Consider the following 20,135-nt stretch of genomic DNA (forward strand, 5'->3'; position numbering starts at 1 on the left):
GGAGGGTTGACCTTAGCCCCCATCCCATGGTGGGTAATTTCCAAGCCCTTGGAATGCCATACCTGGTGAGTGTCTTTGTTGACCTGGGGTTTTGGACTGCACCAGAATATCTAACAATGTGTTGATGTGGGGGCTTCTGAGTCATGCAGTATCAGCTCAACCTCCAGAAGGTCTGGAGACTGAGGTCAACCACATGGACAGCTGACCATGGAGCCCCAATAAAGGCTTTGGATACCAAGACTTGAGTGAGCGTCCCTGATCAGCAATATTCCCCTCATGCCGCCTCACATCATTGCTAAGAGGAGTTCGCACCATTCTTGTCTCTGTGGGGGAGGAAGCTGAAAGGCTTGAGTTGGAAGCCCACCACTCTCCAAAGCGCTGCCCGTACACTTCTCTAGTTATCTGCTTTCAGGCTACGTCCTTTGCTGTTATAAACTGTAACTATGCGTATGTCAGCTTTCAATGAGTTCTACCGGTCCTTCTGGAGAATAACTAGGGTAAATAACTCTAACAGAAAATTAGAATATAACTAGGTCAAATAAAAATGCTTTTTAAAGACAGAGGTAAATTGTTCATATTTGGAGAAGGGGAAAATCTGCAGAAAGAAATAGGCTAAAAGTGGGTAAAAGAGACCTCAGGCACAGGCAGCAGTCTTAACCTTGAGAGCCAGAGTGTTGCCCATTTTGTGAGCCGGAAGAGAAGGAGAAAATGGTAACTGAAAGGGAGTTGAGGTCACCTAAGGATGGACTTTGGGGAGCCTCACATTTGCAATTGGTGTCAAAAGGAAGGTGGTTTTGTGGGCTGCGCTCCCCAACTTCTCATTTTGTTGGTTAGTCGCTAAGTCATATCCGACTCTTTTGTGACCCCCATGAACTATAGTCAGCCAGGCTTCTCTGTCTATGGTATTTCCCAGGCAAGAATACTATTGTGGGTTGCCATTTCCTTCTCCAGAGATTCTTACCCACCTAGGGATCAAGCATGCATCTCTGCACGTCTCCTGCATTGGCAGGCAGATTCTTGACCACTGAATCATCAGTTCAGTCGCTCAGTCGTGTCTGACTCTTTGCGACCCCATGAATCGCAGCACACCAGGCCTCTCTGTCCATCACCAACTCCCGGAGTTCACTCAGACTCACGTCCATCAAGTCCGTGATGCCATCCAGCATCTCATCCTCAGTCGTCCCCTTCTCCTCCTGCCCCCAATCCCTCCCAGCATCAGAGTCTTTTCCAGTGAGTCAGTTCTTCACATAATGTAGCCTAAGTACTGCAGTTTCAGCTTTAGCATCAGTCCTTCTAAAGAACACCCAAGACTAATCTCCTTTAGAATGGACTGGTTGGACCTCCTTGCAGGCCATGGGACTCTCAACAGTCTTCTCCAACACCACAGTTCAAAAGCACCAATTCTTTGGCGCTCAGCTTTTTTCACAGTCCAACTCTCACATCCATACATGACTACTGGAAAAACCATAGCCTTGACTAGATGGATCTTAGTCAGCAAAGTAATGTCTCTGCTTTTGAATATGCTATCTAGGTTGATCATAACTTTCCTTCCAGGGAGTAAGTGTCTTTTAATTTCATGGCTGCAATCACCATCTGCAGTGATTTTGGAGCCCCCCCAAAATAAAGTCTGACACTGTTTCCACTGTTTCCCCATCTATTTCCCATGAAGTGATGGGACCAGATGCCATGATCTTAGTTTTCTGAATGTTCAGGGAAGCCCAATTTGTCACTACTGGAGATTAAACATAAGGATACAGGTCATCAAGAAATCCTGATGATAAAGTATACAAAGTAGAGGAAAAGTATCAGAAGAGCCTTCTGATCAAGATTGCAATGTTAAATTAGACTCCCTGTTGGTGAAGTTGGGGCAGTGGGGATGGGATTAGGTATAGCAAGTTTTCATTCACGGGTCCCCTAAAATTCAGAAGCTGTTTAGATATTGGTTACTCCACATCCCATTAGTCTTAAAAACTGAGAGCGCATTTTAGGGAATATACTATGCACAGGCCTGTACTATAATTAACAGGGCCTCTTTGAAAAATAAAAATGACTTTCTCATTACCCCCAGATGAAGGGCTGGGAGCAGTAAAAAGTACATCCTGGAAAGACATCTTGAAAACAAGATGTTGAAATACTGATGTGACTGATGGAAAACCACTAGTGATGTTCCAGAGCCTTGAGGGAGTTGCTGAGAAAGGGCATCACTAGCCGAAGGGCTAAACAAAGTCATGAAAGGCCTGAAGGTTTGACATTGAGGACTGTGGATTGTATATCTTTATCCCCAATCTGAGATTGTAAAGAATAGATATCTCTAGAGCACAAATATGGAAGTAGAAGTTAGCAATAAAAGGCATGTGAGGATTAGGATCTGGGCTTTTGCCTGCGAATGTCATCAGCCCCCTAATCCCCACTTTATTTCCAAGTCTTATTTTTCCTTATTTTTCTGCGGCACCACTCCCTCAGGTTTGTTCATTGTTGGGCTGGTCCTGACACACATTTATAAGATTCTAGTGAAGATTTATAAGGTACTAGTGAGTGTTCCACAAGGTCATACCCTTACTAACAGAGCTGCAGAATTAAATCCTTCATTTGGCTCGTTCACATGTGCCGGGGTCCTGCCCTAGTGGATCCAGGGAAATTCGAAGGAGAGACAGCGTAGGCGAGGAAAAACTTATTTATTTAATTAGAAATATAAAGAGAGAGTAAGAAGAAATAGTGTAGTAGGAAAATTTAGTGGAGAAAAGAGGTTGAATAACTTGGTTTATGTGGAAGACCAATAAAGTTCCAAGACAAGGAACTTGCACCATCTATGTTAGGCCACTGGCGTCCTCTTAAATAGCAGGGGGTGGCCCGCCTTGGGCTCCCTCTTTTGTGGATCTTATAAGCCAGGGCAAGTAAGTAGACATGGCGAGCCTCCACACCCCAGATGGGAATTCAGCCAGAAAATAAAGACACGGGGGAAACCAGTCCAGTGACTGGCCCATCCCCTATTGTCCAGAAAGGCCTTTTATACCTTTTTTTGTACATAGACATCAATGGATAATATAAAATTATGCAGCATCAGCAGCCCTGACTCTTATTGAGACCAGGCTTTCTCTCTGCATACCTAGTTGTATACACAAGTCTTAGGTGATTTACATCATCTTCTGGCCAGAGGGCCAATTAACATTTTACAGCCCTTTTCTGATAAGGATTTGTCAACCAGAAGACTTATTTGTGTTGTTCTTCCCAAAGTCTGGTGCCACTCTCAGAAAGCACTAAATAAAGTTACATTCTTACATAGCAAGGACACAGCAATTTATAACAATGAAAGAAGTACAGTGATTATAACAAAGAGAAAAGTAATTAACTCAAAAGTCTAGTGTTGCTAACATCAAAACTACTATATTCCTATTTCTATATCCCAATTACATTGATTAATATCCTTCAGGTGCCTAAAAGATAAAGAATATGGAGGCCTGGCAGCAGTCATTGAGTCAACAGTGAAAACCCATCACCAATATGATTTTTAGCTCTTTAGAAAAGGCTCTATATCTTTAAGATGCTTCAAGTTTTGTGCCTCTTGCAGTTGGGGGGCTGAAAACAATTCACAAGTTGTAAACAGTCTGGGGGAACCTTTCAGGCAAGTTAGAGAGCCATCAAAGGGGGTTCAGACCGAGACATTCTTTTTATATGCAATAAGGCAGGCAGACTCTGGTTTTGGGGGGTAGGTGTTCAGGAAAACTCAGGGGGAACCCCTGAAGCTAGATCATGCCTTTGCATTTTGTCTGGCTTCCTTCCTCATGACCATTGACATGGGCGGGATTCCTCACGTTGGCTCCCGGCACACATGGAAGAAGAGACTTCTGTGGTGTCCAATGGTTAAGACTCTGCACTTCCACTGCAGGGGCCATGGATTTGATTCCTGGTCAGAGAAGTTCTACATGCTCCAAGGTGCAGCCAAAAAATAAATCAACTTCCCTTTATTCCCACATGGAAAAAGATATATTCTGTGAGAGCCACCTGTTATAAACCACAAAGATGACTCTGAAGAAAACTGTTGTCTATGATTCACAATAAAGATGTTTCAAAATATAATTTACATGTACAATATGTTAAAATAGCAACAAAAGCACAGCACAAGATCCTGAGACCAATGGCAAGCCCTCACTGTGATGCTGGAATGTACTATGTAATACTCATCAGTTCTGCTGTGTGACACCTCTCTCTGCAATGGACAGCCTGCCGGAAAGTCTCCTCTTGCTCTTTCCTTTTCTTGTACAGACCCTTTGCCTCCTTAAAGTGGAAAGATGCATACAGAATATAGTGTAGACGGACAACGATGACTCGTGAATGCTTCATGACTCATTTATTGGAGACCTGGGACTCAGATTTCACCTCAGGATGAAGAACTTTCTGACAAATTAAAATGGGCCAGAAGTGTGATTGACTGCTCTAACAAGTAGACTATGGAAGACCCTTTCTGGGACTCAAGCACTAGTGAAAGTGAAGTGAAATCGCTCAGTCATGTCCGACTCTTTGCAACCCCATGAACTGTAGCCTGTCAAGCTCTTCTGTCCGTGGGATTTTCCAGCAAGAATATTGGAGTGGGTTGCCATTTCCTTCTCTGGGGGTCTTCCCAATCCAGGGATTGAACCCGGGTCTCCTGCACTGCAGGAGCACTAGTGGAGAATAAATTATATCAGCAGAGTCACTTAGCCATTAGGAGCAAAGGCTCCTCAGTCAGACAGACCTGGACTGAGAACCCAGCTTCCCCACCTATCTCCACTGTGCCCTAGGGGAGCCACCTGCCTATGTAACCTCAGCTTTTGAACCTGAAAAATGGGAATGGTAGCAACACCTCTGTCATAGAGTTGTTGGAACATTGCAGCAAGATGTACACTGGGGGATTCACAAGACTTCTAAAACTGTTTACCTCAGACTGGAACTTGAACCCATGTGCCAGAATTCGAACTGAGCCAAGACCCATAACCTTCCAACTGAGATCACAGACCTGGTTTCAGTTCCAAATGAAGCTCAGCTTCTTGATGTCTCATCACAGAAATAATTCAGTGAGAGACAAAGTGATAGCTAAGAAGTGGATTTATTCAGAGAGAAACACACTCCACTGACAGAGTATGGGCCATCTCAGAAGGTGAGTGCAGCCTTGAAATGTGGTATGGTTAGCTTTGATGGACTGGGTAATTCCATAGGCTAACTAGTGGGAGGATTATTTCAACTATTTTGGGGAAGGGGTGGGGATTTCCAGGGGTTGGGCTGCCACCCAGTTTTTGGTTTTTGATGATCAACCTTGGAACTGTCGTGGTGCCTCTGGCTGTGTCATTTAGCTTGCTGATATATTATAATGAGTGTATACTGAGGATCAAGGTCTAGTCAAGTTGACTTGTCTAGCATCTTGGACCCATTTGGTTTGAATCAGTTTATATTGTGCCCTCGGGCTATGTCATTCTTTCAAAGGTTGTGCCCTGCTCCCTTCCCTTCTGTTTCACTTTCATAAATGTGAGGAAATTTCACTGATTTTGTGCCTTTTGAAAAGAGCAGAAGAATTTTAGTATAGACCATCTGACAAAGGGCACTTCAACAAGTGATACAGATGAGACCAAGGTCACAGTCCTCACTCTCTGGAAAAGCAGAGAAGTCTGAGCAAGTTTTTGCTGCCTTTCATCTCATTTGGATAAGATAATAGTCTCCATAAACACTTCCTACTTAGTGTATTAAATAGAGCAAGAAACCACCAGCTTCTCCAGTAGACAAACACAAACATTTCAGGATCTACTACTCAGCCAGAATGAAATAATGCTTTTTGCAGTAACATGAATGGACCTCAAGATTATCACAGTATTACTGAGTACAAGCTCACTCTGCTCACTGCAAAATAGGTCAATGAATCCATGAGGCTGAGGTGTTTAGGCAACGAGTGCAACTTTATTTGAAAAGCCAGATGACTGAGAAGATGGCAGACTAATGTTTCAAAGTAACCATCTTGTCAAGGCCTGCCTGGATGCCAGGTTCTTTTATAAAACAAGAGAGAGAAGCTGTGAGGGACTAAAGTCAAAAGAGAATACAGAGGGAGAGGTAGCGAGGAAGTAAAGAGGGTCTTCAGTCATCTCTGGGAAGGGCCAACCTTTGAATCAGGCCAATGAAAATGAAATTGTGGGCACAGATCAGGCATTTAGCTGTTTCTCCAGCAAGTTAGAAAGGGGTTCCTCAACATGTTCTTCCCACTGCTTTTTCCTCTACCCTTCAGCTCCTCTCCCCATCTATGCCACTGTTTACAAAGTATTGGGCAGGTCATCATCTTTCCATTTCTAAAAGTTGTTCTTGGAATCATTTACCTGAGATTGGGACTCAAACTCACATGGCAGAGACTCTTGCTATGTTTAGTCACTCAGTCATGTCCAACTGAGACTTGAGCCTTGCCAAAACCCATGGTGCCTCGTTTCAGGACCTAATGAAGCTCAGGTTCTCATTGCAAAAAGAATTCAGTGAGACACAGCAATAGATAAGAGGTGGATTTGTTCAGATTCAGAGAGAAGCACAGTCCACAGAGTATGTACATCACAGAGGGTGTATGCAGCGGCCATGAAAAGTGGTGTGGTTAGTTTTTGTGAGCTGGCTGACTTGCTAATGAGTGGGAGGACCATTCCAACAATTGAGGAACCATCCACTCCTTGGTCTTTTGACAGTGCCATGGAACTGTCATGGCACCGCTGGGTGTCATTTAGCTTGCAAATTGAGGATCAAGGTTTAGTTGAATTTGACTTGTCTGCGGTCATCTACAAACTTGGACTTACCAAGAACATTACCAATTACTGATCAACAAAGGCATTTGCCATCTGCCTCTACGGAGATTGAACCTCATGCTGCTACAGCTTCAACAACCCCTGTGGGAGTTCAGGGTGGAGTGAGGCACTCTGTGCTCCAGGGAATCTGGTGGGACAGGTCTTTAGATAGTTGGAAGTTTTTAGGAACGGATTTTATGATCTCAATCCTTGCATCTCCTCATATCTAAAGAAGCACTAAATCCCTTCATGGCGACATCAGATCCTCATGACTAACAGAAACCCATTTGTAAAATGAGTGCTTCATGATATTGAACTCCCCTTCACCAAAACCTTATATATTGACCTTCCCCCCTTCTTCAGCAATCAATGCAAAGAAATAGAGGTAAAGAACAGAATGGGAAAGACTAGAGACCTCTTCAAGAAAATTAGAGGTACCAAGGGAACATTACATGCAAAGATGGGCTTGATAAAGGACAGAAATGGTGTGGACCTAACAGAAGCAGAAGATATGAAGAAGAGATGGCAAGAATACATGGAAGAACTGTACAAAAAAGATCTTCACGACCCAGATAATCATGATGAGGTGATCACTAATCTAGAGCCAGACATCTTGGAATGTGAAGTCAAGTGGGCCTTAGAAAGCATCACTATGAACAAAGCTAGTGGAGGTGATGGAATTCCAGTTGAGCTGTTTCAAATCCTGAAAGATGATGCTGTGAAAGTGCTGCACTCAATATGCCAGCAAGTTTGGAAAACTCAGCAGTGGCCACAGGACTGGAAAAGGTCAGTTTTCATTCCAATTCCAAAGAAAGGCAAAGCCAAAGAATGCTCAAACTACCACACAATTGCACTCATCTCACATGCTAGTAAAGTATGCTCAAAATTCTCCAAGCCAGGCTTCAGCAATATGTGAACCGCGAACTCCCTGATGTTCAAGCTGGTTTTAGAAAAGGCAGAGGAACCAGAGATCAAATTGCCAACATCCACTGGATCATGGAAAAAGCAAGAGAGTTCCAGAAAAACATCTATTTCTGCTTTATTGACTATGCCAAAGCCTTTGACTGTGTGGATCACAATAAACTGTGGAAAATTCTGAAAGAGATGGGAATACCAGACCACCTAAGCTGCCTCTTGAGAAATCTGTATGCAGGTCAGGAAGCAACAGTTAGAACTGGACATGGAACAACAGACTGGTTCCAAATAGGAAAAGGAGTACGTCAAGGCTATATATTTTCACCCTGCTTGTTTTAACTTGTATGCAGAGTACATCATGAGAAACGGTGGACTGGAAGAAATGCAAGCAGAATCAAGATTGCCGGGAGAAATCTCAATAACCTCAGATATGCAGATGACACCACCCTTATGGCAGAAACTGAAGAGGAGCTAAAAAGCCTCTTGATGAAAGTGAAAAAAGAGAGCGAAAAAGTTGGCTTAAAGCTCAACATTCAGAAAACGAAGATCATGGCATCCGGTCCCATCACTTCATGGGAAATAGATGGGGAAACAGTGGAAACAGTGTCAGACTTTATTTTTAGGGGGCTCCAAAATTACTGCAGATGGTGACTGCAGCCATGAAATTAAAAGACGCTTACTCCTTGGAAGAAAAGTTATGACCAACCTAGATAGTATATTAAAAAACAGAGACATTACTTTGCCAACTAAGGTCCGTCTAGTCAAGGCTATGGTTTTTCCTGTGGTCATGTATGGATGTGAGAGTTGGACTGTGAAGAAGGCTGAGCGCTGAAGAATTGATGCTTTTGAACTGTGGTGTTGGAGAAGACTCTTGAGAGTCCCTTGGACTGCAAGGAGATCCAACCAGTCCATTCTGAAGGAGATCAACCCTGGGATTTCTTTGGAAGGAATGATGCTAAAGCTGAAGCTCCAGTACTTTGGCCACCTCATGCGAAGAGTTGACTCATTGGAAAGACTCTGATTCTGGGAGGGATTGGGGGCAGGAGGAGAAGGGGACGACAGAGGATGAGATGGCTGGATGGCATCATGGACTTGATGGACGTGAGTCTGAGTGAACTCTGGGAGATGGTGATGAACAGGGAGGCCTGGTGTGCTGCGATTCATGGGGTCGCAAAGAGTTGGACACGACTGAGTGACTGAACTGAACTGAACTGCCCCCACTTCCCCCACTGCCACTTAGGAGCAGTTTCTCAGAGCTATCTGAGATGCTGCCTCCCAGGACACAGTCTTCATTTTGCCCCAAATAAAACTTAACTCACAACTCTCAAGTTATACATCTTTTTTAGTCAATACTGCCATCTTGGATGGAGAAGGCAATGGCATCCCACTCCAGTACTCTTGCCTAGAAAATCCCATGGATGGAGGAGCCTAGAAGGCTGCAGTCCATGGGGTCGCTGAGGGTCAGACATGACTGAGTGACTTCACTTTCACTTTTCTCTTTCATGCTTTGGAGAAGGAAATGGCATCCCACTCCAGTGTTCTTGCCTGGAGAATGCCAGGGACAGGGGAGCCTGGTGGGGCTGCTGTCTATGGGGTCTCACAGAGTTGGACACGACTGAAGCGACTTAGCAGCAGCAGCAGCAGCCATCTTGGACCCATTTGATTTAATTGATTTATGTTATGCCCTTGTGCTATGTCATTCTATGTCAAAAGTTGTGTCCTGCCCCCTTCCCTCCTGTTTCAAGCTCTTTTCCTGAGCCCCATCCGGGCCCACAATGTTGCCTCTACAATATTCTGGAGGGACAGCAAGAAAATAGTTGGCCTTTCATAAGGAAATACTGTATAATGTCCAAACCCTCTAGAGATTCAGGCCTTCATCTTCCCTGTTTCCTACAACATGTGTGTCAACAGCATCTTTCAGCGAACCTGCGAGGGCGGGTCATAGGCCCACAATGCCTGCTAGAAGTCCATCTGTTGGTGGCATTGCTTCAAGGGCAACTGGGCTTCCAAGGATAATGTTTGCCACTTTGGGAGTTAGCTCTGTAGGCCATTTGGTCCAAAACCCTTACCACCCTTCTCCTAAAGCTACAAACATATCCCCTAGGTCAAATCCCCACTCGGCTTTTATTGAACATCTGGTCTGTTGTCTCTTATCATTTTGTGCTTAAGCCACTTACTAACTCCTACAGCCATGACACTGGCCCTCTGTAGGCAACATCACTCCACCCAGCCTATTACTAAAATACTCTTAATGCCCCTAACAGAGCCAGACAACCCACTCCTTTGTCATTATTCCTGTTATTGCCTAAAGTGGGTCTATGACAATGAAACATTTACCATTGGAAACACTCTAAACTGTTCTTATGGAGGACTAAGGGAAGAAATCAGTGACTTACATTCTCTCAGACCAATAAGAGGGTGAACCTTATGGCTATTTTGCCAGATTCCCAGTCTCAGGGCGCAGGCTTTGAATGCTTTACATCATGGTATCTATTCTCATCCACTGTGGACAAATTGGCAATGAGTTAAGATTACAACCCCTTAATCCTACCCAGCACTAGTCACGCTGGAGACCTTGGGGACACCTAGCTCCAGCCTGGGGATCCCAGGATATCAGCCTGCCCTGATCTGTTGAGGGATCTGGTCCCTGGGAGGTTGTCATGCCTCAACCTGCCCAGGGATCTGCCAGTCCAGGGGCCCAGGAGGTCAACCTGCCTTGGACTGAATCCCCAGGATCTGGTCCCTGGGAGGTTGTCATGCCTCAACCTGCCTAGGGATCTGCATCCTGACCCGGGGATGCCAAGCTCTTGGGTTGCAACAGTACTGTGTAGGATAAACTTCAGAAAGACTCACCCCTAAGGAAGTCCATCCATGGAAATAGAAGGAGGCCATTAGTTGTGGACCTGTGCCTGGTCTCAGCAATAATTCAGGAGCCCAACAAGAACCCCACTGCCCTTCTGGAAAGGCTAAAAGAGGCCCTCCAAAAGTTTACCAATCAGGACTTAGACTCTTAGGAGGGATGGGTGATTTTAATGGACAGATTCCTGTCCCGATGTGCATCAGACATCAGGAAAAAGCTACAAAAAAAGCTACAGCAGCAGCAGGATCCTGCTGCCTCCTTAGATGAGATGGTCCAGGAAGCCACCAATATCTTTTATATCAGAACAGGAAAGGGAGGCCAAGGCTTAGGAAAGGGAAAAAAGGAAAGAGACAAGGCATGCCCAGATGCTGGCCACCCTCCAGGGAAGCCCTACGGCAAACCCTGAGTCCTTGAAGGACAAGGCACAAGGCAAATGCCTAATCTATAGACAGGCAAGACGTTGGGCCAAAGAGTGTCCAAACTGTGACAAGTCTCCTAAAATGGCTTGCTACAAGTGCCATCAGTTGGGACATTGGGTGGCACTCAGCCCTAAGGACACAAGAAACTCAAGGTCAAGTGCCATGCCTTCCCTCAAGATGGTTCAACAGGACTGAAGTGCTTGGCTCCAGCCAGCCCATCTGTCACAGATAACCATCACTGGCTGGAACCAACGGTGAAACTGGATGTGACGATAAGTCCGAGAAGTTCTCGGTTGACACAGGGGCTACCTACTCTGTCCTGACCTCCTGTTCCAGAGCCTTTTCCCCTCAGTCCTGTACCATTTTGGATGCTAGAGGAAAAACAATTACAAAAAGATTCACTTGAGCACTTCTTTGTTGCTGGGATGGACAAATATTTTCCCACCAGATTCTAGTGGTCCCTGAGTGTCCTACTCCCTTATTAGGAAGAGATCTTTCCCTATCTTTGAAATCTTGCAGCTATTTCAGTCCTGATAGAAGATATTTTAAAACTTCCTCTTAGGGGTAAACTATTTTCACTAGCCACCAAATGAAACAACTCCTAAATGGGAGAGACCATTCATGGATGTCTGATCAAAGGATCCTCAGATATCAAGTATTGTTGATGGAAAATCCAGGCCTCACTATATCCCCTTGTGAGGTTATTAACCCAGCTACCCTCCTGCCTACCCCCAAGGGCTCTCTCCCCTTTCACTCTTGCCTAGAAATGGACCACTGGACAAAACTCTGAGAGAGATTGTCAGAAGATCCTCTGGCCAATCCTGAGGAAATCTGGTACACTGATAGAAGCAACTTTGTCTTAGATGGAAAAAGAGCCAGATATGCAGTAGTTTCCAATTTTGAGACCATAGAGGCTAAACCTTTGCCACCAGTTACTTCAGTCCAATTGGCTGAGCTCATAGCCCTGACTCGAGCTTTAGAGCTGGAAAAAGGAAAAAGTAGCTATTTACACTGACTCCAAGTATGCCTTTCTGATGCTACATGCATGTGCTGCTATTTGGAAAGAAAGAGGCCACTTGACCACCCAAGGGTCTCCAATCAAATATGGTGATCAAATCCTTACACTCTTGGAAGCAGTCCATCTGCCCGCTGAGGTTTCAGTCTCCCGCTGTAAAGGACACCAAAAAGGGAGCAGGGAAGTGGCACAAGGGAACCAAGCAGCTGATCAGGCAGCTAAGAGAGCAGCGTTACAGAACAGTGATCTAATAGGGGTGGCCACCTTAGTTCCACAGACTAATTTGCCAGAAACTCCTTCATATACTGAAGGTGAGACTCTTAAAGCTAGGAGTGAGGGCTTTCAGGAAGATCATATGGGGTGTTTCTCAAAAGAGGGACTCCTTTTTCTGCCTGGGAACCTCCAATGGAAGTTGGTTAACTCCCTACATGCCACGACTCATTTAGGGGAGAAGGCCCTCCAAAGACTACTAGAAAGGTCCTTCAGAAGAACAGGCCTCCATAGACTATAAAGCAAGTGGTCTCCTCTTGTCCCATTTGCCAATTAAACCCCCAAGGTGCTCGAAGACCCCAGCGGGCCCAGCCCATCCGATGGCATGGGACCAGGAGAAGACTGGCAGATGGACTTCACCCAGATGCCAGTTTCTCAAGGGCATCAGTACCTACTAGTCATGATAGACACATTCACAGGATGGACTGAAGGCTTTCCCACCCAGACAGAAGGCTGAGGAGGTGATTTAAAAAAAAAAAAAAACTGTTCCATGAAATCATTCCGAGATTTGGTCTGCCCCAGGTCATTACAAAGTGACTATGGGCCATCGTTTACTTCTAAGGTCACCCAAGAGTCTCTAAAGCATTGGGCATTACTTATTACCTCCATTGTGCCTGGAGGCCTCAGTCTCCAGGAAACCTAGAAAGAGCCAACCAATTCTTAAAATCAGCAATAAAAAAGATAACCCAGGAGACCTCCCTGGGATGGAAGGAGGCTTTACCAATAGCTCTCTTCTGCACCCATATTGCCCTTAAGGAACAGGTTGGTCTCAGTCCTTATGAGATGCTATATGGGAGACCTTTTGTTTATGTCAATAACCTCTTCTTAGATCCAGAGGCTCAGACCCTCTAGTCTTATACCATGGCCATTGGGCAATTCCACATGTGGGGTGTCAACCAGGACCCAAAGATTCTAAAGAGCCACCACTTTATTGTCCAGGGACTCAAGTCCTATTAAAGTCTGGAAAGATGGGTCCCCAAAGGCTCAACTCCAGCCCACACAGAAGGGCCCCTACCCTGTAATACTTTCTACCCCCACAGCAGTCAAGGTACCAACACAACTCCTGGATTCACTACTCACAAGTCAAGCTGTGGAAGAAAACAGAAGAGGACACTCAGTATACCTTTGAGCCCCTGGGAGATCTCAGATACCTATTCAGACTACAAATGAGTGCCATTCCAATGAATGTCCCCAGAATTAAGTTTCTGGGGATAAGATTTCTCAGGATAGCTCTGTCTCTTGAGGGGGGATCGTTCGGTTCGGTTCAGTTCAGTTGCTCAGTCGTGTCCGACTCTTTGCAACCCCATGAATCGCAGCACGCCAGGACTCCCTGTCCATCACCAACTCCTGGAGTTCACTCAAACTCATGTCCATCGAATCAGTGATGCCATCCAGCCATCTCATCCTCTATCGTCCCCTTCCCCTCCTGCCCCCAATCCCTCCCAGCATCAGAGTCTTTTCCAATGAGCCAACTCTTCGCATGAGGTGGCCAAAATACTGGAGCTTCAGCTTTAGCATCATTCCTTCCAAAAGAAATCCCAGGGCTGATCTCCTTCAGAATGGACTGGTTGGATCTCCTTGCAGTCCAAGGGACTCTCAAGAGTCTTCTCCAATACCGCAGTTCAAAAGCACCAATTCTTCGGCGCTCAGCCTTCTTCACAGTCCAACTCTCACATCCATACATGACCACAGCAAAAACCATAGCCTTGACTAGACAGATCTTTTTTGGCAAAGGAATGTCTCTGCTTTTGAATATGCTATCTAGGTTGGTCATAACTTTTCTTCCAAGGAGTAAGCGTCTTTTAATTTCATTAGATGGTTAGAATAGGAAAAAGGAGTCCAAAATAGTGATGGCTAAAAGACAAAGATAGAGAAACAAAAGATACTCCAACTGTTCTTGTCATTTGGGAAATTATGTGGGTTTTAGGAGTTCTATGCCTGGAACCAAAGACAGAGACTGTGTGTGTGTGTGTGTGTGTGTGTGTGTGTGTGTGTGTGTGTGTGTGTGTATACATACAAATATCTATGTGTACATATATACATATATATGTATACGTACATATATATATGTATATTCTATAATTTCACAGGAATGGAGGAGACACACCAACTCTTAATATCCATGGCCATTGAAGTGACATACATCATTTTTAGATTTGGTCACATGAACTCAACCAGTTGCAGAGGAAAATGTAGGGAAGCTGGTGGGGTCTATCGACCATGTGTGTGCCAAGATCAACCACCTGGACCTGCAAACACGACCCCTCTTCCCCCTCCACCTGGAGCCACTCCTCTGTTGTCCTGAGCGAGCTCTGAGTTGTCCCTAACTCAACGCAGGCCTTCGTTCTTCCAGCCCTGCACTGCCTCTCAAAGAGACCCTGAGCGTTTCTCCTTCTGGCCTGCCAGGACCTGCCTTGCGGGGTCAGGGCTGTCTCCTCTCAGGGAGGGCACAGCTTCTCCAGGCAGGCAGGGCAGGTTTGTGCATGTGTTTTGACCACATAGCACTGTGGTTTATTTAACTTTCCAATTATTTTTCACATGAATTGCCAAGATGTTTCTCCCACACTTTAAATTTGTTTTGTTTTGTTTTTAATTTTTATTAGAATGTAGTTGATTTATAATGTTGTGTTAGTTTCTGATGTATAGCAAAGTGAGTCAGTTATATATATATACATATATCTCCTTTTTTCATATTTAAAATTTTAAATCTGAAGTCTATATTCTTCATTGGTATTTTATTGATTGATCTGATCTAATTCATACTTTATATTTCATGTTTTATGAAATTGCAGAAATGCTCCTTGGGCTTCCTCTGAGGCATTAGCTGAGCAGCACTACCTAAACAAGTTGGGGTGTGAGGTTGGCATGACCTACCAGCTCTGAACTAGTGCAGACCTGCAGCCATCACTGTGTCTGTTTCGTGATGGTCACAGATCACTCAACAATCAATCCCAGGAGTGTTCTGGGGAGCAATGCCAGGCAGACATACAGTTTCTTAGGATCTATTATAATTTCCTTTAGAAATGCTTTTCTTACCTTTTTGTTTGATTTCTACCATTCTCAATGATTCTTCAAAATCACCAAAGAAAAGGGGGTTCCAAATGACATTGAGGAGCATCTTCAGAAGGCTCAGCTGTAGACTCTCTGGGCCTGGGGTCTGGGTGGTTTAAGCATCATGCTCTGCCCTGGGTTGTGCTGTTGCCTAGAAAGGACAAGGCAGAGGATGGTGAGGCAGAGGGAAACCTGATTTCCACTAAAATATGCGAGAACTGCTCCAAGGGCATAAACAGAAAACGGAGTACTGGAGCCTTCCCAACGCCACTGCCTTTGACAGGTACAGAGTTTTCCAATCTACCAGCTGGGGTCCTCAGGGACTGAATTTCCCTTGGAGCCCTGGTTCCCTCAAAGGCTCAGATGGTGTCCCCGGGCAGCAAGCCACTTGGAATTAGAAAGTAAATGACATCATGGCCAGATTCAGACTGAGGTATCTGTTCCGACCTCCCCAAACTTCATGCTCTGTATGACCCACTTGCCAAGGCAGGCATCATCGTGTGTCACATTTATAAATAGCTCCAAACACCTAGGGGCTTGGGGCCCCTGGACACAAAAGGGATGTCTGTCTTTCTTCAGCAGTTGCTTTGCATGAAATAAAATCAGTGAACCAAGCTGATACAGAATCGAGGATTTTCAGATCAATTCCTTTTTGAAGTTAGATTTGGGGTTTTAGGACAACAATGGTCAGCACCTGACCAGAAGTTTTCTTGGAGGTTAGGGAACTGAGTTTGGGAGATGTGTAAGAACTGAAATACTGAAAAGAAGACAGCTTCCAAAGAAGCTAATGGCTTGATTTCTTCCTGCCTTCCTTCCTTCCTTCCTTCCTGTCTTTCTGTCTTTCTTCCTGTCTTTCTGTCTGTCTTTTTTCCTGTCTTTCTTTCTGTCTTTCTTTCTTTTTGAGAAGCTGGAACCAGAATCTCTGCTTTCTGATCTGATGCTCCTTTCAGTCTGATCCTCTTCGGGCATTGTGGCCAGGAGGGCGACTCTGTACCATCTCACTGATGGTGGCTGAAGGTCCCGATCTGGCTTCTCAGATCCTAAAACAAAGAAACAAAGGTGGACTTGACTGCGGAGTTCATTTGAAGAGTGGCCAGCAGAATTGATTGATTCTAACTGCCAAAATCCTTGCCCCTTGGTATTCTACACAAACTCAGGCAACTTGTAAAGTGCCCAGGACTGTGGTCTGGAACAGAAGCACTTCACCCGTGGAAGACTGAAGGGCCTCAAAGATGTTGAGTGTCCACTGAGTGGCTGCATGGCTGGCCTGTGTGCCCAGCAGAGGCTGCTTGCAGTCCAACCCACAGAGCATGGCAGTTCTGGGTCAGCATCGCAGTTTATCATTGACCACAGCCTCACAGGTGTGACCCAGAGTCGGGAGGGGCACTGAGGTCCAACTGCAGAGGGCAACAGATCTGGTTCTAGCCTGTCCCTTAGTCTTGTAGGAAGCGAGGGCACACCTGGGCTCAATCAGGGTGGGGAGAGGCCCCCAGGGAGGATGCGGCGACCCAGCCAAGGAGCGATGCAGGAGCCAGGTGGATCCAGCTCCCAAAGAACAGGATCCATCCAGTGAGGATCTTCAAGGCCACCCCTCACAGGAGCCGGAAGAAGAGTCTTGATTTCTAGATGAGCATCTGAAATTGCTTTCCTACCAGCAGGTCAGACAACTGGGTTCACTGGGCAGGTAGAGACCAGCAAAACTGCATGGGTGAAAGCAAGCAGCATGGCCTTCCTCTCTCAGGCCCCCCGTCCCCGACGCCTCTGCTTCCACTACGGTTAACGTGTGATGGCCATCCACTTAATGAACTTAGTTCCCAAACCCGCACCATGGGTCCGCAAAAATACCTCCCCTGGGGTCTGCCCCTTATAATCCAAGGTCCCCATAGGGTTCTGATTTCCACTCAGAGCTCAGAAACCTGGCTCTGCAGACCGCAGCAAACCTACTGCCTCCCCACCGCCCCTTCCAGCCTCCACGTGGATTGAAGAAGTAGGAACAGTAGCCCCCAGCCTAGAAGGCGGAGTTCCCAGATATAAGTGTGAGGACCCGCCTTGGAGCAAGAAATCGAGGCCATGAGGGAGCGCAATGTCTCTTGTGAATAGTATCCCACATCTGAGTACCCACGCCTAGGCTGGCTCTGAGGTCAGCTCCACAGTCCCTGCTGCCCAGGCAATGCCCAAGAAGACTCAGGAATCCATCCTGGACTAGATGCCCCAGGTCTCTGCCCTGGAACAAGAGCTCCTCCAGGGCAGGTGCAGTTCTGATGATTCTAGTACTGAGTCCAGGGTGTAGGAGTGGGAGAGGTGCTTTTCCCTACACCACCACCAAGCAGGGCTCTGACCCCAGCTGGGGGTCCTATGAGTCAACTCAGTTCTGACACTCTTCACCTGGAGAGAGCATCAGGTCCCACAGGCTGAAGGCTCATCCCCACAAGACCACCCCCACTTCAGATGCCAGTCACAGGTCCTAACCCTAACCCTAACCCTAACCTGTGCTTCTGACCAAATGCCTATAATTTGGAGGTTCCTAGAACCCCATCCTGGGGCTTGATTAATTTGCTAGAGCACCTCACAGAAGTCAGAGAAACATTTTACTTCCTAGATTCCTGGGTTTTTGTTGTTGCTCAGTTGGCAAGTTGTATCTGACTCTTTGTGGCCCTATGGACTGCAGCACATGAGGCTTCCCTTCCCTTCCCTTCCACCATCTCCTAGCTTTTCTCAAGTTCAGTCCATTGCATCCGCAATGCAATCCAACCATCTCATCCTCTGTTGCCCTCTTCTCCAGCCTGCAGTTTTTCCCAATATCAGGGTCTTTTCCAATGAGTTGGCTAAGCATTGGAGCTTAGATTCAGCATCAGTCCTTCCAATGAATATTCATGGCTAAATGGAGGAGATGCAGATGGCAAGTGAGGCATGGGGAAGGACATGGAGCTTCTCTGCCCTTCAGGAGGGCACCACTCTCACCAGATCACTAACTGTTCCCCCACCTGGAAGCTCTTCAGACTCTGTCTTTTTGAGTTTTACAGAGGTTTCACTCCATAGACTCTATTGGTCAAGCCATGGGCCACTGGTGACTGAGTCAATCTCCAGCCTCTCTCTTTCCAGGAAGTCAGAGTGTGGGGCTGGTTGGTTCCCCTGGCAACCAGCCCCCATCTGCAGGCACTTCCAAAGGCCTCCTCACTGACAGCCCAGAAGTGGTGGAAAGGAGCTTTCTGTGAGTAACAGGACACCCATTTCACCTTGTGGATCAGAGGACAAGAGCCCAAGCGGAACAAAAGGTGCTTCTGTGGCTCTTACTGCGCAGGAAATCCCAAGGGTTTGGGGAGCTGTGAGTCAGAAACAGGGACAAAGACCAAATGAGTATTTCTCATTATGAATCACAGGGTCACAGTGTGCTTTCCTCAAAGCAGCACACATTTACTAAGCACAGAGGTGGCCTTTCACTTTGGGGACCACCCCAGTCGCCTTGTTCCCTATCGAGGCTGCAGGAGGGATTCTAGTGACACTTTCAGAAAGTCAAAGGTTTTGGTAAAATTTGCCAAGTGAGATATTTTAACCACAACTTTCCCAGTGCGCTTCCTTTCGTATGTGATGGGGATGGCTGCTGGTAATTTGGGGCCTGGCTGGTGGGATCTTGAGACATGGATACTTAAGTTAGAGTTGGGGGTGGGGGCTCATGTACTTGATTGCCCCCATCATCGCCATTCATCCCATGGCTCGCTCTGACCCTGCCCTCTTACCCTGCCCTCTGCTGACCAGCCAGGGTTCCAAGGCCGCCGGGTAGCCCCAGGGCTGCACTGTGACCCTTGCAGGCCTCACTGAGCCCAGGCCTGGGAGATGTGGAGCCACAGCCTCGAAACATGTGGCGGTGGGATTTCCCTGGTGGTCCAGAGACTGAGACCTGTGCTCCCAGTGCAGGGGCTCCAGGTTCAATCCCTGGTCAGGGAACCAGACCCCCACATGCCGCAACTCAAGGCCCCTCGTGCTGCTACTAAGACCCGGTACAGCCAAATAAAAGTGGTCTGCGTGGATGTGTTAGGGGTGGGTCAGTCAGCTGGTTAATGTGACTGTACTATTTTCCTGTGTCTTACATACTTGTGGCCTTTGTAGGCTTTTAAACTAAGAATCTGCTGTTTTCTCGTGCTAAATAATTTATTTTGAACCAATTTTTCAAAGACTTTTGAGTTCTTTTTCTTAAAGAGCCTCTTCCAAATCATGCAAGCTTCAGGCCCATGTACCCTGTGCTGACCGTGAACTTAGTGGCTGGCATTCTTCCAGGCTCTAGGGGTATGAGAAAAACAGACAAGCCCCCTGGCCCATAGGTTTGCCAGCACCCAGCACATGCCTAATAAATACTGTCTAAACCCAACTGCACCCTGGAAAGAGTCTGCCCCTTAGCGGGGCCGAGGGCTGACCTCAACCACACTCAGTGTCACTGGGACAGGTTTTCAGAACCGCTCCTATCCCTTGAGAGTTACACGTCCAGGCTGGCTGAGCTGCTCCACCTCTGCAGGGCACACAGTCTGGGAAACCCTTCTTCTGAGGCATGAGCTGGTGGCTGGTGGCCGGTGGCCTGCCCTCCCCGTTGTCCTGTCCCATGACCTGAGACATTTCCTCACAGACTTTTTGTGCTTCTTGGTTTCATCTTGTTTTTTCAAACACTCAACTTCTACATTCAAGGCCCACCATTTAATATGGCAGTGTCCTTGAGAATATATCTGCTGCCTTATTCCCTTAAGAGAAATTCATGAGAGCAAAATCACAGAATAAGAAATTGTCATGGCTTTTGCTTTTACTTTCCCAAGTTGCTTTCTTAAAAGTCTCCA

At 46.3% G+C, this 20,135-nt stretch overlaps 1 long non-coding RNA gene across 16 annotated transcripts in view; it reads left to right on the forward strand.

Annotated features, from left to right (window-relative positions):
- LOC132658632 (uncharacterized) overlaps positions 1-20,135 on the forward strand; it is a 56,667-nt gene that overhangs the window by 26,817 nt on the left and 9,715 nt on the right. For 14 of the 16 annotated variants that reach the window (XR_009598499.1, XR_009598504.1, XR_009598509.1 and 11 more), the window contains exon 4: positions 3,887-5,134. The exons of the other annotated variants lie outside the window; for them this stretch is intronic. This is a non-coding gene — a long non-coding RNA (uncharacterized LOC132658632). The remainder of the gene's footprint in view (positions 1-3,886; positions 5,135-20,135) is intronic. 16 annotated transcript variants of the gene reach the window in all.

This window comes from Ovis aries, chromosome 25 (assembly GCF_016772045.2).
Source record: "Ovis aries strain OAR_USU_Benz2616 breed Rambouillet chromosome 25, ARS-UI_Ramb_v3.0, whole genome shotgun sequence".
Taxonomy (NCBI): domain Eukaryota; kingdom Metazoa; phylum Chordata; class Mammalia; order Artiodactyla; family Bovidae; genus Ovis; species Ovis aries.